Source organism: Carlito syrichta, unplaced genomic scaffold, assembly GCF_000164805.1.
Source record: "Carlito syrichta isolate Samal-C Ts95f unplaced genomic scaffold, Tarsius_syrichta-2.0.1 Scaffold287742, whole genome shotgun sequence".
Classification (NCBI taxonomy): Eukaryota; Metazoa; Chordata; class Mammalia; order Primates; family Tarsiidae; genus Carlito; species Carlito syrichta.
In genome coordinates, this window is record NW_007231838.1 from 29,172 (window position 1) to 29,587 (window position 416).

At 53.1% G+C, this 416-nt stretch overlaps 1 protein-coding gene across 1 annotated transcript in view; it reads right to left on the bottom strand.

Moving 5' to 3' along the window:
* LRRIQ4 (leucine rich repeats and IQ motif containing 4) overlaps nucleotides 1–416 on the bottom strand; it is a 13,098-nt gene that overhangs the window by 376 nt on the left and 12,306 nt on the right. The window lies entirely within an intron of this gene.

Sequence of the window (416 nt, forward strand, 5' to 3'; positions counted from 1 at the left end):
TTCGCCTTCCGAGTAGCCGGAACTACAGGCGCGCGCTACCACGCCCGGCTGATTTTTTGATTTATTGTAGAGATGAGGTCTCGCTGCCCAGGTGGGTCTCGAACCCGCGGGCTCAGGCCATCCACTCACCTCAGCCTCCCAAAGGCGTGGGATGACAGGCTGAGCCACCGAGCCCGGCTGATTTTTTATTTATTGTCAAGATGGGGTCTGACTATGCTGCTCACACCGGTCTCATATTCCTGGTCTCAGGCAATCCTCCTGCCTGGGCCTCCCAAAGTGCTGGAGTTATAGGTGTGAGTCATCGCACCCAGCCTGGCATTTTTCTTGCTGTGAAATTTTCTGCCTCTTCTTTTCCCACATGTTAGATATTCTGAATATGAGGGTGTGTGTGTGTGTGTGTGTGTGTGTGTGTGTGT